This window comes from Tursiops truncatus, chromosome 8 (genome assembly GCF_011762595.2).
Source record: "Tursiops truncatus isolate mTurTru1 chromosome 8, mTurTru1.mat.Y, whole genome shotgun sequence".
Lineage (NCBI taxonomy): Eukaryota > Metazoa > Chordata > Mammalia > Artiodactyla > Delphinidae > Tursiops > Tursiops truncatus.
The window spans coordinates 67,341,683-67,356,665 of NC_047041.1; positions in this window are offsets into that span (position 1 = coordinate 67,341,683).

A 14,983-nucleotide genomic window follows, 5' to 3' on the forward strand; every position below is an offset into this window, starting at 1 on the left:
CATGCTTCTCATGCTCTGCTCTCACAGTCTCTCTTGTTCTTTGGTTCTTGATAGGTTAAAGCAATACGAAGCACTGTCAAAGATTGGAAGCAGAGGAAGGGAGAAGCCAGGGTAGTTCTCACTCTTTCTTTCCCTGCTTCCTGTGGAATCTGGCAGGGTCCCTGTGGACAGCCCCTCCCTTCCTGGCCCCAGCTCTCCCTTGGGCAGTTCCCCCCATGGTTCTAGCTTCCTCTGCCTGACAGCCTAGGCTTCTGGGCTCTGGTAACATCATCTTCTCCCAGTATCACTCATGCAACAAGGGGAGCAACCTCCCAGTTTTGCTAAATCTCTGAGCTGCTTCACCATTCTCTATTTGGTTTCTTCACTCTTCCATTCATCTGTGTAACTGATCCTCTGTAAAAAAAAAATGTCCCTTCCTCTGAAAGACCTGTTTATTTTCCTGGCTAGATCCCAGCTGATACAAGTATAGTGAAAAGAGCACAGGCTTGGAAGGTGGAGGGATCTAAGCTTGAATTCTGTTGTTTATTCTCTGAACTTGAACAAGCCATTTAACCTCGTTCTGTAAACTGGGAGTCAGAACACCTACTTCACTGTGTTGCCATGAGTGTTAAATGGCACGCCTGTACCATAGTTAGGATTCAGTCAATGGTAGCTGCTATTATTGATTTATGAACTCCTTGACAGTATGGCCATTTTATTATTCTCTTTGAGTCCTAGTGCTTACATAAAGCGCTTGGCACATTCCTGCCTTTTAAATTTCATTTCATCAGCAGCTTATTGAGCACCTGCTATATACTAGCAAGTGTGCTAGGCACTAGTTCTAGAAAACATGATGAAAATAAAGCCCTGGCTTTCAATGTGCCTACAGTCTAATGGGAGCAAGAGAGGGGACAACAACTAAGTCTACAGAAAAGCAATCTGACGAACACACCAAACAGAGGCGTGAATGATACTGATGGTACGTGGCTGAAGGAGTGAGGTACTGACTCTGCTAAGGGATATCAGGCACAACTTCAGAGGAGTGGGAACTCTGCTGGCTCTGAAGGAAGAGAAGATGTCCAACAAGCAAAGAACGCAGGGAAGGGGAGCTCAGGTTGAGGGAATGGAATGAGCTTAATGGTAGAGCTCTGATCAAGTGTGTACACTCAGTACAATTTGTACATTTAGCACCTTTAACAGGAATTTGTGGAGGGACACCTCGAGGAAGACCTTGAAATCCTTGCCAGCTGCTGGACATGAATTTGATTCTAAGAGTAAAAATATCAACAGAAAATTTTGAGGAGAGGAGCGATTTGATCCAACCGTAACTTAAGAAATAGTACAAGAGAGTTTGGAGGACTTTTAGCAATTTCCTGCTATAGTCCTACTGTAGTATAATTCATGACACTTGGGGATTGCTTGATATGGGGGATGAGCAAGACAGTGAGTTAAAATTGGCTCTAAGGCAGCATTTCTCAATCTATGCAACAGAATAGTATCTCATGAATAACAACAACAGTTTTAGCTAATTTTTTTCAGTGTACTTGGAAAAAGATATATGTACATTCTTTACACTGGCCTATACTTATAACATAAGGTTCTACATGATCTTGATCTCAGAGGGACAGCAGTGAGCAGTCCTGAAGTGAGATCTTAGTTCTCTGCCGAAGAATTGGACCTGGGTAGCCTGGATGAAAACCTGGAATCCTAGCCACTATACCACCAGGAGCTAGAGGCTAGCAGCAAATTTCCCCTGGCTCTTACCCCCATTTAAAGCAAGAATGTTTCAAGGAGGCAAAAACTGTAAGAACAGGTACAAAGTTTATTATTAGAGACACAGCATAACATGTGGGAGAGCACACAGTGAAGCAGTTTGTTTATTTAAGACAGAAGCAAGGCAGAAATACACACCCAGAGAGAAAGGGTATGGGTGACCTCTCTAATGAGGAGGAGTGCAGTAAAGAGGTGATTTAAATCCCTTATATAGGATAGTTCTTCCAGGTCTTTCTTTACATTTAGCTAATTATCTTGTTTCTTTTTTCACACCTGACTGGTCCTAGGACTCTCCCCAAGATGCATGTGCAACTTTTTGCTAAGATGGATCCCATTGCAGATGCCTGTGGGGGGTATGTCCGCACTTATTATGAGGTGGCAACTCCTCCCTTTTTGACCCCCAAGGAGCCTTCCTGCGCATGTGCAGACAGGGAAGTTTTCCTTGACCTCAGGAGTGGTCATCTTATCTCTTTATTTCAGCAGAGCTCAGCTTCTGCCACTAGCTTTGTCCTTGGAGTGTCTGGGTGAGAACAAAGCTTCAATGTTACTCCACTTGACAAACACCAGCCGTTCAGCCTAGGGGCCCATATATCTCCTACCTCGATCTGACCTGGATGACTTCTTGGACCTTGCTTGACTCTTCCCCTTTCTCAGTATGCTTCAGCTCTATCAGTCACATTTTTGTTGCTTGAATAGGCCAAACTTGGTCCTGACTCAGGACTTTCACAGTTGCTGTTCCTTCTGCCTGGAAGGAACACTCCAGACTTTTGCTTATCCTTACATAATCTGGCACATGTTATTATTATTATTTTTAACCACTCCCTCTTTTACTTACTCTCCTTTAGGCATTCTAACCCCTTTGCTCCTCCTGGAATATATCACACATACTCTTGCCCCAGGACCTTTGCACTTGCTGTTTCTTTCTGGCTAGACATATCTTCTCCCAGATTTCTGAATGGCTCACATCCTCATCTCTTTCAGGTCTTCCTTTGTTTATGTGTTACCTTTTCAGAGAGGGATCCCTGAAACTTTAAAGCTAAGATTAAATATTCTTGGGAATTCCCTGGCGGTCCAGTGCTTAGGACTCCACGCTTCTACTACAGGGGACACGAGTTTGATCCCTGGTTGGGGAACTAAGATCCCGCAAGCCGAGCAGCCCCAAAAGAAAAAAAACGTGAAAAAAAAAAAGAAAATTAAATATTCTTTTCCCTTTTTTTCCTGCTTTTCCCCATAGCACTTAGCTACCATTTAGCACACTATATATATTTCTTTTCTTTTTCTTTTTCTTTTCCTGTACCAGAATGTGAGCTCTGAACGTGAATCTGTTAGGGCAGATATTCTTATCTAATTTTGTTTATTGCTCTATCTTCTGTGCCTAAAGCACTCCTGACACATAGTTGGTGCTCAATAAATATTTGTTGAATGAATGGCTGAATGAATAGTAAAGGACTCCAGTCTCCTTCTCATATCTCAGGTCTGAAATAAAATGCCTTCCTCAGAAAGGCCTTATCTCACCCTCCCATCTAAAACTGCCTTTCAGGGACTTCCCTGGCAGTCCAGTGTTTGAGGCTTCGCCTTCCAATGCAAGGGGTTCAGGTTTGATACCTGGTTGGGGAGCTAAATCCCACATGCTTCAGGGCCAAAAAACCAAAACATAAAACAGAAGCAATATTATAACAAATTCAATAAAGACTTTAAAAAAAATGGGGAAAAAACCCCTGCCTTTCTCATCCTAGTTACGCTTTATAACGTCATCATGTTTTAGTTTACTGATAGTACTCATCATCATCTGAAATCTTTCTATTTATTTACTTGTTTATTGTCTGTCCCCTCCCTCCCGCATTAGAACGTAGGCTCCATAAGACCTGGGACCTTGACACACAGTAGGTATTCAATAAATATTTGTTAAATGAATGAAAAGATCTGTGCTAAAGGCTTCACATGGATTATTTCACCTCCTTCTCCCAGCAACCCCCATTAAATAGTACCATTCGACCCTCTTTTTCTCAAATGCCAAACAGGGGCTTAAAGAGCTTACACAGCTAGAAAATGATAGAAGCCAGAACTGAGCACAGGCGGTTTAATTCCAGAACTCATTCTGAGTCAGTTTATTTAACAGTAGCACTTTTCAGAGCCTCTCAATCTGCAATCTTCAAGAAAAGGAAACCATATGCGACATTGCCCAAACTATTTGATGGCAGAATCCTCTTTTTTTGTGGCATATTCCTAGAGTTTTATGGGTGTATTTTGGAAAAGTTGCCATAAAGTTTCTAGCCCATTTGACTGGGAAGTTGGTAGAGCTTTATTTACAGGTCAATAACATAACTCTGCTGTAATCCCTTATGGCCTAATAAGCCTAAGAGATGTGGTGGGATGAAGGAATAAAAGTCTTCTCAATGGCAAAACAAAGGCAGCCCAGGGTTACTGTCAAAAGAGCAATAGAAGAGGGAGAGATCTAAGTGAGAGAGATCAAAAAAAGAAAAAAAGTCCTAGTAAGAGAAAGGCACAAGATCACTTTTCTTTCAGCAAAATCTGTGAATGTTCGGTATGTTGGCCTGAGTAAGTAAGGCTGCAGAAAGTTAAGTTTGTTCTGTAACACAGAGGAACCTGCAGATCCTCTATGGAGGATGAGTAGACATTGGTATTGTTTACTCAACATCTGTTCTCTTTCTTCCTCTTTCTAACAGAACCCCATGTTTCTCCTTGTAATCTACCCTCTTTCACTCAGCCTTGTGCTTCCTTAAGCCAATCGCTTTCCTCACCCATGAACGGTGTAGAAATGAATAGGTCACCTTGTGCAATTCTGGTCAGTGAGACATAAAGGCAAATCCACTTGGGGGCTTCTGGGAAAGGTTTGCCTGTTTATGGAAAAGAGACACATGGGGAGAGGTATTGTTGGTTCTGCATGTGATGCCTGGGACTAGACAAAATTAACGTTAATAACGAGAATGGTAGAGCAGAAAAATGGAATATTCCCTCTTTAGTTCTCTTATGTGCTGCTTTTGTTTTTAAAAAAAAAAACCCAGCTAACCTGGGGGCATATTAAAGGGACTACATTTTAGATAAGGAAATAAGTCACTCATTTCCACGGAATAGCATTATGCCATGCATTATTCCGTTTTAGAGTTTCAGCTTTTTCAGGTGACTGTCAGTTGACTGTTTCAGGAACGAGAGGCTGGGCCTCAGTTACGCATGTGGTTTGCACAGGGTGTTGCAACAGAGGAGGGCCAGTGCCAGCTCAAGGATTGCTGCTAAACTGGTAAAAGTAGGACTTTGTTGGAAAGATATGAGGAGAGTAGCCGTCAGATCCATGGTGTAAGACTGGAGTAAATATCCCCAAACCACTGTAGCCGAGGATTTTAGGGATCCTTCGTGTTCCTACACTTAGTTCTCATCTCTGGATGTCCCCAGCTACATGGCTGTCGGTGGGTCTTGTGAAATTCCCACTTGAAACCCGCAAAGTCTGCTGTCCCTCCACCTCAAAACATGAGACTTGCTGCCTGTGTTCTTGCCTAAGACTTCCAGAAACAGCCTGGAGAAGATGTACATCCTGTCAGACTCATCTCCTGAGTTGTTGGTTACTCTTGGGGAATGGAGACTCAATAAAAATAGAAAGGGGGGGATGTCTCTTTGGCCAGATAATCCTGTCTTCATGCTCCCTGTAAAGCTATCAGACACCCATGGGCTTCAGAGTCTGATTTTAATGGATTTTTAGATTTCTTTAAGGAGCAGAAGTGAGTACTCCTACCCTTATTCCATGAACTTGCTCAGGTAACTTGTCCAAGGCCTCACATTTAGTAAGTAGAGGAGTGAGGATTAAAATCCAAGTTATCTACCTCCCAACATCTGTGCACATAACCATTATGCTAAACAAGACCTGTCAATGTTTGTACCAAGTAACTTCATGCATGAGAATATCCTGTGAAGGGCTTGCAGTCAGAAAAAGATAATGAAACTGATGCCCTCCCCACCCACCACCATTCCCCACCTTTCACTTCTACCCAAATTTTAGTAAAGCATCTCGCTCTCAGTATAGAGCACAGATTGCTCACGAGAGATTCATAGTTTCATGCTTCACACCCAGCATAGCACAATTAGGTAAGTGTGAGACTATCTCAGGCTCAAGGAGACCATCTATGTGGGCACATCTGTCATTTAGATACGTCCTAGCAGACGCAGAGGATCCCGCAGGACGGAGGAACCCATGAACTGCTAACAGTTTATTGGACAGGGAATCTCAGTTACTATGATGGGAATGATTTCCCAGAAATGGGCACTTGGGCAAAGCTGTCTTAGGCAATGAAAAGGCTCAGCTGTCATCAAGCTATTTGTGAGTAGCAAGGAAAGTTCTTATTTATCACCACCTCCGGGACATTTGTTTGAGAAAAAAGAGTGAACCTTGTTTCATACTTTCATCCTTGACCTGGTATATTCATTAAGTAGAGAGCTCCATGCCAGGCTTTCCTGCTCCCTTCCAAGGCATGAAAGAATCATAGTTATAGAAACTTGTTTATGCATATCATTTTATATTTTATAATTATATATATAAGTATATGCTATAAATATATTTATATACTGTAACTATAATATTAATATAAAGATTTTATATTTTGTTATTTTACATATATAACTGTTATTATCTTGTAAGTTTATAATCTACAAAATGCTTGCAATGTGACACTTTTTTTTTTTGGAGGGGGGAATGGGAAATCATGCTTACAAACTTGGAGTAGCCATATTTAGACAGGTACTAAAAATGACCGTTGGTGATGCAATGGATGAGGTGGTGATAAAGTTTAAACAAACAAACTTGGATCGGCAAGACAAGAAGTTGTAGCTGTTGGTCTAAAGTGCAGAGAAAGAGAAAGACAGAATGCAGCCTGCGTTGAGTGCTAGTTGCATATACAGTGAAAGCAGGGACAAAGATTGTGGGTGTTTTTCATGGATTCAGTATAGGCTCAGCCGAAGAGAGCTGACCTGGAACCATTTCAAATTTCACTCAAGAGTTCTGCTCAGAAAGGTGAAGTGCCCCAAACAGAGGCTTGGTTTGCCTCTTTCCCACTGCTGTGGGAAGAAGCATAAGTGACCAGATGGAGGTAAATGCTTTGCCTGCAGCACAGGCAGTTCAATGTGGGAGCCTCCAAAGTACCCAGGAAACCACCCATGAGAAGGAGTCAGCTTTGAACATCATCATCCAGAAAGAGAGAGCTTTTAAACTTTTGACAGCTAAAGAAAACCAGTGCCAGGGTCCCTTGGTGCCCATCAGGTAAGACAGTTCCTGCCCCTTAGTTCTCATTCACCTCCCTCTTTTTTTTTTTTTTTTTTTTGCGGTACGCGGGCCTCTCACTGTTGTGGCCTCTCCCGCTGCGGAGCACAGGCTCCGGACGCGCAGGCTCAGTGGCCATGGCTCACGGGCCCAGCCGCTCTGCGGCATGTGGGATCTTCCCAGACCTGGGCACGAACCCGTGTCCCCTGCATTGGCAGGCGGACTCTCAACCACTGCGCCACCAGGGAAGCCCCTGACCACCCTCCTCTAACCTTGGAGGATGGGGAGGCAGCCTGATGGCAAGTGGGGAAGGAGGAGCATAGGCACCAAGTAGGGAAATCAAGAGGAAACTGAAGCTTTCTCATTGCAAGCACTTTGTCAAGGGTTCTAACACCATACCAGACGTTCTATATATAGTTTAAACACCAAATGTACCTCAGAATGAGTTTCCTAAAGTAATGTCTTCAAATTCTAGCTCTCTCAGCTTACTGGAAAGGAAAGTAGTCAGAAGAAATGTATTTTAATGTTGGGTAGGGCTTGCTAAGGGTGATTTTTCAGGGGACTTGTGGGGAATCAAACACAAGCTCATGCACTGACTTACTCAAGAGAAAGTTAAATATCCATCTTCTCTTTCCCCTCATAGAGGAATCAAGCCACCAGCTCTATCCCTGCTAACAGAGTTATAGAACTAAAACTTCTCTTTGTATTTGGATTTCTGGACTATCTCTTGATACTGATTTCCAATTTATGATTTTATGGATCTACATCTGTTACTACATCTCTGCATTTTGAACAAATACTTAAAATTCGTTTCTTGCACTTGTAATTAAACAGTTGACCAGCGTTAAGTCCAATAAGAATTTAATTGAGGCCAAATATTTGCTGCTTTTAGCACACCTAATAATTTCGATCTTTGTCTTACTTGAATAGTCATAAGTATTAGCATTTTATTTTTCTGCTTTCCGCTCATTTTTATAAAATAGGCTTAGATAAAGCATTCAAATCATTGCATAAATCAACAATGCTTTACAGATAGTAGAACAATCCAGACCAAAGAGAACCAATGACGGACAATGAATTCCTGGGAAGTGTGGAGTAGATTTGTAAGTTTGATGAATTTTGCTTGAATTTTAAGATGAGTACTTTATCATTACAATTCTACTTCCTTGACTATTATGTTCAGGCTATTTGAAATATTCAAGCCTTTCCAGGTTCCCAACACAAAGATGAAAATATTGGAGGCAAACATAAGTTTGATCCACTCCTTGTCTTGTGCTAGAGGTCACATGTGAGAACAAGATAATTAGAAGTTATGTTCTCCTTCAAATAACCTCTTTGGAAATATTTGTCAAGACATTTAGTGAGAGATTTCAAATGTGACAATTTAAAGTTTCAAAACAATCCAAGATAAATAGATGCAAGACTACAGGAACAAATCTTATCAACACTACTAATTTATTCACTAGTTGAAGGTTTCTAATTTTGTGTGTATCAAAAGCTTTCATCACGAAAATAGAACTATAATAAGAAATGACAAAGTGAGAAAGCACAGAAGCTAAGAACTCAACTTTTGCTTGAACTGTTATTCTGCCACTTGTTAGCTGTATGATCTGGAGAATGTTGCTCGGCTCACTGTATCTCAGTCTCCTCCTGGATAAAAAGGGGAAAATAGTACCATCTCCCCGCCAGAGCTCAGAACAAATTATGAGACAGAAAAGGAGAAGGTAGAAGGTGATGAAAAATATCACCTGCTAAACTTCTAAAGGCTAGAATTGAAGATGTGGCTTAGATGTATTGCAATTATAGGCTTCCTAACATGGAACCCCAGTCATATGTTAGGAAGTGGAACCTGCTGGTCTCCCCATGCAGGAGCCTGCCACTGCAATTATATGGCATGAAGGAGTAGGAATGAGTGCATGATGTCTGTGGATCCCAAGTTAAAATGAAACAGGAAGGGGCTGAGATAAGCATTTAAAAATTCTTCTCTCTAACTCATCAAGAAGAAAAGTCTCTTCTCTTTCCCTGGGGAGGGGAAAGAGGAGTTGGCAGAGAGTGGACAGTGAAGCTCCTTCCACAATGAAAACACCAGAATGGGGTGAAGAAAGTAGTACCCCTAAACACTTCCCAGACTTTTGTCCTCTTAATCCATTGGCCTTGACCATTTATCCTATATTCAACCAGGCTCTGGCTGTCCCCTTGTGGGGAAAAGATCAGCAGATTATCAGGACAGTCTGGTTCTCACTTTCCTAGGAATGTTGCCCCAGAGGAGCCAATCATGCTCCTCTGGGGGTCCTCCTGATATACCCGAGGTCCGTAGTGTTGCTTCTGTCCCAGAATGCTCTGAAATAGGCCAGATCTGTATATTACATAAATTAACTTGAAGCCAATATTGAAAATCAATTCCCTACTTTATTTCCCAACCCAAATTTTGTCTAGCCAAGTTGTCCAATTACATATTATGTTAGTTCAGGTCCACTGAGAAGTAGATGCCAAGAAGGGATCAGACATGTAAGAGATGTATCAAGAGAAGAAACAGGAGAAGGCGAGGGGAGGCTTCAAACCATGGTGCAGGTCTGACACCTGTGCACTAAGGAAGAGAGGAGGAAACGGTAGGGAGACTTTTGAGAGTGCTGTGCTGCTCCTTGAAAGGTTAAACCTGGGTGATAGGCACTCAGTGAGCCAAAGACACTTGCTGGAGGAGTTCTTTGTCTCACTAGAACGGACCTGCTTTAATACTCTAACCGTCCTCAGTCACTGGCTAGGAGCAGCTGGTGGGAAGGGTGGCCTCAGTGAGAACACAGTGGTGGATCCAGAGGCTGTCAGTCCATTGAGCTTCCTGCAGATGGAGATTTGAGCAGTGCATTTTCATAGCTACAACATGCCTATAGCTCATCAGTGATTCCACAATGGTATCAAGTGACAACATAAAACACTCCAATAATAACATCCTAACAATAAGATACTTCATGTCCCATGATCAAATTCTATGGAGAAATTACAGTAAAAAAAAAATTTTGATTCCCCCCAACCCCTGCTCTGCTTGCAAGTCCAAATAAGTTAAATTCCAAAAGGATTAAAACCCTAGATCAAATTCTCTTGACTTTATGAGTTAAAGTTAAAAAAATTAAAATCCAAAATTTATTTCCTCCCATTTTCTTATCCTTTCAGTCTTAGTCAAGAGAAGGCAGATATGGAGGTGGGTTCCCTCAGCACCACAGCACCTGGAATGGATGTGTTTCCTTCAAGAACCCAGAGTTAGAATTTGTCTTCATGATCCCCACTTTATAAAAAGTCCGAAGAATTCCTAGAACATACAAGATTATAAAAGTTCTAGCTCAGTAACTATACAATTTAAAAAGCAAACTAATCCCTAGATCATAGTAGAGTTACCACAGGAAAATTATGCTCCCAAATCACATCTCTTAGTGAGGCCAAAAACTGTATCAAAGGTACCCAAATTAAGGTGAACAGATGGAAATAATCTGGGTTTTCATCTCACCAAGATTCATTCATTCACATCACAAATAATTATTGAATGCCTACTAAATTCCAGGAGCTATTCTAGCAATGAATGAAATAGACAAAACTCCTTGCTTTCATGGAGCAAAATTGCATTCTATTGGGGAAGACATTCTTTAAATGGGATAAATAAGTAAATATGTAACATGTTAGTGACATGATAAGGAGGAAAAAATAAAGAGGCTATTATGACATGTTGGGAGGGGATTAGAATTTTAGCTAGGATAGGGAAGGCAATTTTTTTTTTTAACATCTTTATTGGAGTATAATTGCTTTACAACGGTGTGTTAGTTTCTGCTTTATAACAAAGTGAATCAGCTATACATATACATATATCCCCACATCTCCTCCCTCTTGCATCTCCCTCCCACCCTCCCTATCCCACCCCTCTAGGTGGACACAAAGCACCAAGCTGATCTCCTTGTTCTGTGCGGCTGCTTCCCACTAGCTAGATATTTACATTTGGTAGTGTATATATGTCCATGCCTCTCTCTCACTTTGTCCCAGCTTACCCTAGGGAAGGCAATTTTGAATAAAACCCTAGAGGATGTTAAAGAGCAAGCCCTGAGGTTATCTAGGGAGAGATCATCTAAGGGCAGAGGAAATGCAAAGGTGGGAGACAGGAATGTTCCTGGCATGTTTACCAGCAAGGAGGCCTGTGTGGCTGGAGTACAGGCAGCAAGGTGGAAAGTGATAAAGGGATGAGATTAGAGGGACACAGAAGGACAGATCATGTGGAGCCCTGTGAGCGTTCACTCTGATGAGCTGGAAGCCAGTGGAGGGTTCAGAGCAGAGTACTGACTTGAACTAACAAGATCACCGGGATGCTGGGTTGAGAAGAGACTCTAAGGGGCCAAGTACCGAAGCAGGCGGATGATTTAGGAAGCAATCGGGAGAACCTAGGGAAGAGAAGATTGTGGCTTGGAACAAGGTAGTAGCAGTGAGGAGTGACATGTAGTTGGGTTTCTGTATATAGTTTGAGGGCTGTCATTTCCAAGTTTTTGGAGTTGAGAAAATGTGAGCTTAAACTCAATTGGGAGAAATCACCCATCAAGAAGTTAATCTCTTACTTCTGATGTGGAAGGAAGAGCCAGCTCTGCATACTATTTTCTCTCTCAGGGAGTGGCTTCTAAAAACATTTTTAAATTTTCACATGATGGCAGTCCCAGTCAGTAGGCTTTACTTGAAGTACCATTCCTTCCTGTCTAACATATTCATAACCCTTTACTTTCCCTTTTCCTATTGAGTCCCATGGTTCTGGTATCCCATGCTGAAAACAGTGGGGCTTTGTCTAGTCACATAGCTTCCATGCTATCCTATGAATAGCACTTTACTCCTAATCCACAGGGCTTGTTGCCTTTCTTTACCCCTTGCCATGGCTAAGACACCTGCCTCCACTGGATGACTTCCTCCCGCTTCCTAAAATTGTTTCAACAGGATAATCACCCTCAGCAGAGACCTGAACTAAAGCTGCTTTTGGAACCTGTACCCCTATGGGCCTAGTGAGTTTCTATTACCTATCTTAAGTCCTACTCAAGACCTTATCTTTCACTTTGAATGTTACAGTCCTCGAGTAGAATCTTTCAGCTACATCTTTTTCGGCAGCAAGAGATTAGATGTCTGGTGTTATATTTCCTTCCTCTGCTCTACTGCTATTTTTTAGAAAGACTCATCTGAATTTATAACAGTTCAACCCGATTTTAGGTTGCTCCCTTTCTTTCTCTGCTTAGAGTAAAGCTAGGATTGTTTGCTGAATTTGTGATCTTCTTTCTTCTGTTTTCTTACACACTTTTAATTTTTTCTCTCTTTTTGTTTTCTGGCCCAGACGTGCATTTTTAAGTTTCGTTTGTGGGGTCTCCCATAGTGAGACATGAAGTCTACGCATTCTGTGTTTGCCTAAAGCAAAGAAACTCTTACCTTCACCTTTCTGAGTTGTATAATATTCCCTGGAGATAGTCTCCTAATAGATTCATATGAAATCCAGGGCCTGGACTTGACTTGTCATTGTCTTCTCCCTGGCTTGCACGGGTAGGGCCTGTACTACTCTGCTACTGGCCTCACCGAGAGCAGACTAGAACACAATATTTTTGCAAGCTGGAATACGTGAAAGAGAATGGGGAGGGGGAAAAAACATCAGTTATATTTGATCTTTGTCATGGCCCTGAGCCTCATCCCAAACTCATCAAAGTTCCTTCTCTCCTGGGAAGTAATAAGTGTGTTCAGGCAAGGACGATTACTCTAATGGTTGTTCTCCCATATGCGAGGCAGTATCAGGAGTGAAGTCAGTGTTCCCCTATAAAAGTATGTAAAATACCTAGCATAGTGCCTGAAAAGAGATTAGAACTCAGTAAATGTTGACTATTATAAATAGAAAAAGGGACTTCCCTGGCGGTCCAGTGGTTAGGACTCCATGTTTCCGCTGCAGGGGGCATGGGTTCGATCCCTGGTTGGGGAACTAAGATCCCGCAAGCCGCATCGTGCCGCCGGAATAAGAAAAAACACTACCTATAAGCAATTTATAGGAAACGCATGAAGTGACAAAAATGTTTCAAATAAATGGACAAAAATTGTTTAAATAAAGAAATAAATAAATTGAAAAAGAAATATTGAGATGAAAATTATTTTCCAGTTTGTTATTTATAGGAAAAGCTAAAGGGAAAAAGTATACACGATAGCAGTAGGACAACCAAGCAAATCCTACAATATTGGATTTTCAGAGTTTTTTTTTTTTTTAAGAGTAAACCCCTATGCCTTAAATTGTCCTTTTAATGCTCACCTATGAATACAACCTGCTTCAAACATGGAAACAGCCTCCAGACAAATGAACACAATTAGGTCAAGTGTGAAGTTTTTTCTTGGATCTCAGGACCACAGAACTGGATTAATCCTAATCTTTGGTTATGACACTCTCCTTGTTGGTTTCTCCCTCCCTCCTTCCTTCCCTCCTTGCCCTGCCCCCTTCCTAATTACTCCCTCTCCTAAGGAATCTTACAATATCAACACCTTATTCAGAGTGGAACAGAACTTTAGAATTCTCCTGCCCTCCCCTCATTCCCCTTCCAGACAACTGTCTTTAGTTATTGGGCTGAGTTTGAAATTTTAATAAACACTGAAAGTGACAGACTTGCCACATCTGGAAGGAAAAACTGCCATTCCTTTTGGTTTCTCGCAGAATTCTAAGTGCATCCCAAAAGCTCAAAGGAAGGGTGTGGTTTTGACTCAAACTTTGCCCTTTTTGCCAACCTCAGGGAGTCTGGGTTGAGTTAGGAGGAATGTAACAAAACCTGACAATGGACAAGTCTAATGTGGTTTGGAGTTTTATTATGAAACTTCTGTGTAGTTCTGCTTTTCACCCAGTTGTGTCATAAGAAAACAACCAAAACATTCATTTCAGTTTCTGCTAACCATCTTTTAGACTAACACAATACATATTCAGTATTTAAATATTCTGTATTGTAACTAGCAAATTATCATAAGATGTTGAAAATGTATTATGTACTGATTCATAAGTCAGTTTTAAACTATTGCCTTACTTTCCTTTATTATAAGTATGATCATATGTATACATATATATACTAGGTACAATACCATAGATCCATATAAAAATATACACGTTAAAAACACAAACAAAATATTGGGACTTCTCATTATTTGTATTATGTAAACAATTTTATTTATTAAAGAAAAATTGGATAATGCAAAAAATTAGAAAGAAAGAAAAATTATGTATGGGACAATTTATCTATTTATTCTACTGGCAACTGATATCGTGCTAGGTGCTGAGAAAAATACATAGATGACTAGGACGTAGACTGTAACCTATAGGAGAGAGACATAACTAAGTACATGTATTTTGAATATTCAGTGAAAGGTTACATTTGCCAAGCATCTTCAGTATTCCAGTATCTGCCTGTTACCTTTAAGTCAGTCATTTAGAGATACAGTCTGTTTACCTAGAAATCAGATGATCTGTGGGTGCCTGGGCTGTATCATGGTTTAACTTGAGGTCCAGCTCTCTTTAGCCTGCGTGTATCTGCACTTCATTCTTTAGAGAGGCAGCAGTTGGAAAGAAATCTTTCCGCTTGTAACATGGGCTGGGAGGGCTGGGTGGATGAGTGACAAAAGGTTCCGTGTTGATAGTGTCCGCTGAAGATAAAGAAACTACATTAAGATCAAGGTAGGAAAGGGACATGGTTATGTAGTGTATTAATGACTCATTCCAAATTTTACAAGAAAGACAACCACCAGGCAGAAAGTTTTTTCTAAAGTAATTTTAAATAAAATTTTGAAAAGGATTTTAACAAAATAGAGTTTAGTCAATAATTTAATAATTTTTTAACCAGTATATTAAGTCACATAGTGATCATGTAAAGTTAGAAGCCAGAAATCAACTGGTTTTACTTGTGCCTCATTGTGTACTATTAATGGTAGACTTCCATTGGCTTC